Source organism: Daktulosphaira vitifoliae, unplaced genomic scaffold, assembly GCF_025091365.1.
Source record: "Daktulosphaira vitifoliae isolate Bord-2020 unplaced genomic scaffold, ASM2509136v1 Scaffold_1, whole genome shotgun sequence".
NCBI lineage: Eukaryota > Metazoa > Arthropoda > Insecta > Hemiptera > Phylloxeridae > Daktulosphaira > Daktulosphaira vitifoliae.
In genome coordinates, this window is record NW_026099572.1 from 9550781 (window position 1) to 9553210 (window position 2430).

Below are 2430 nucleotides of genomic sequence, written 5' to 3' on the forward strand. Positions count from 1 at the left end.
TCAGTCCCCAGTACGGTGAGCCTAGGAGGAACGTACTTGTACTTTCGCGTGAACAAAACCGCTTCGGTTTTGTCCAGCGCTAGGCACAAGCCGTTCCCTTCTGCTGGATCCAGTCAGTGACGGCGCAGAGCGCACCGTTTGCCCGGAAACCAGCCTCCTCCGCCGAAGTGCCTTCCGACACCACGAGCGTGTCGTCCGCGTAGCAGATTACACGTGTACCCCGTGGCAGCGGAACGCGGAGCACCGCGTTGAACGCGATGTTCCACAGCAAGGGCCCGAGAACCGAACCTTGCGGGACGCCTCCCGTCACGGTTTTGGTTCTGGGCCCTGCGGCACTCGCATACTCGATGACCCGGTCGTTGAAATACGACCGGATCATTCGGCGGAGGTACGGAGGCACCCGGAAAGCTTCCAACGCTCCGAGGATGTGTGACCATCGCACGGAGTTGAAAGCGTTCCGGATGTCCAGGCTCACCGCAACGCAGAAGCCCGGTCCGTTCTCGGCCCTGACGGCCAACTGCTGCAAGAGGGAGGCCGCGTCATCCGTCGACCTCCCTTTCCTGAACCCGAACTGGCCGTCCGCCAGCCCACCGACCGTCTCCAGGTGGTGCTCTATGCGGGTGGCCAACAGCCGCTCGAGGATTTTCCCCACGTCGTCCAGCATACAAAGAGGCCGGTACGACGAGGGGACTCCCTCGGGCTTGTCGCCTTTCCGCAAGAGCACCAACCTCGCCCTCTTCCACCGGGGCGGGATTTCACCCTTTTGGAGACACACGTTTAAAACGGTGTCTAACCACTGCGGCGCGAGGTCGTGGACGAGACCCCACACCCGGTTCGGTATGCTGTCCGGACCGGGCTCGGTGTTTCTTCCACGAACTCTCGCTACCGCAGCGGATATCTCCTCTAGGGTGAAATTCTCGACGGTAGCGTCGTCTCCGACGGACGGCCAGTCTCCCAGGGGTGGGAGAGGCGGATGCGTCGGGAACAGCGCGTGGACCGTCTGTTCCAACGTCTCCGCCTCCAGTTGCCCCGAAGTCGGTGGGCCGCGCAGCTTGCGCATCACGACCCTATAGGGTTTCCCCCAAGGGTCGTGATCCACCGACTTCACGAGGTCGGCCCAGCAACGAGCTTTGCTACGCCTGATGGCGAGCTTCAGCCGTTTCCGGGCCTCCCTCAGCAACTCCCTGGGATCCGGATTCTCCGGATCGGGTTCTGCCTGCCCACGCCTGTTGGACCGCGTCAGGGCTCTCCTCGCCCTGACGCAGTCGCTTCTCAGGGCAGACACCTCCTCGTTCCACCAGTGAACGGGAGGTCCTCGGGTAGGTGGCGGACGCTTTCTGGGGAGTGCAAAGTCGCAAGCGACCTCGACTCTCCTGTCCAGCTCTTCCGCCACCTCGCCCGCGGAGACCAGTCGATCGGGCGGAGTGGGCGCCGTCCATCGGGCGATCAATAGACCGGCCGCGAATAGATCGGCGTCCGACTCCGGGCCGACTTTCCAGCCGACGCGAGCGCCGCGAGGCTGCAGGTCCGGCCCCGTCCGAGGGCGCCTGCCGTCGGTGCACTCGAACGTGATGTACCGGTGGTCGCTCATGTTCTCCACGTGGGAGAGAACGGACCAACCGGCAATACGTCCGAGGACCGACGGCGACGCCAGCGTGACGTCCACCACCGAGCTCGAGGTGTTACCCACGAACGTCGGGGTGGTTCCCCTGTTGGCCGTCGACAGCCCTAAGGCCGCCATGACGTCCAACAGTTCGTCGCCACGCCGGTCCGCCGAAGCGGATCCCCATACCGGGGACTTAGCGTTAAAGTCCCCGGCGACGAGTTCGTCCCTGCCACCCCGCAGACCCGAGGAACGTCTGCCCCGCAGGCTGTGGGCGACACCCTCCAGGAGAGGGGCGATCGGCTGGTTTGGCGACGCGTAGCAGCTCATGACGTCAATGCCGTCAATCCTCGCCGCTACGAATCCGTCGCCAACCTCGATGTCCGCGACCGTTAGGCCGCGGCTCATCACACCGATCGCCGCTCTCCCGGACCGGTCCAAGTACCACCCCGGGGCGTCCTTGATCAGTCCGACAAACGGTTCCGAGATTACGCACACGTCGATGCGCATCTCGTATACCGCCTGCCGGACCAGATCCTGCGCCGCCCTACAATGGTTGAGGTTTGTTTGAAGGAACCTCATCCACTGGTGGGCGGCGCACAGGACGCCTTAGGGGTCCCTTGGACCGCCGAGGCATTTTTCGCATCCGCTACGGGCTTTGCCGTAGCCCCTCCCTTTTTCCCCTTGTCCTGGTGACCGGGGCAGTCTTTCGACAGGTGCCCCACCCTCCGGCACCTGAAGCAGGCACCTTTGCGGTCCGGACCTTTGCAGGCGGCCGCAATGTGCCCTCGCTCCAGGCACCTGTAGCACTGAGGACCCTTGTCTTC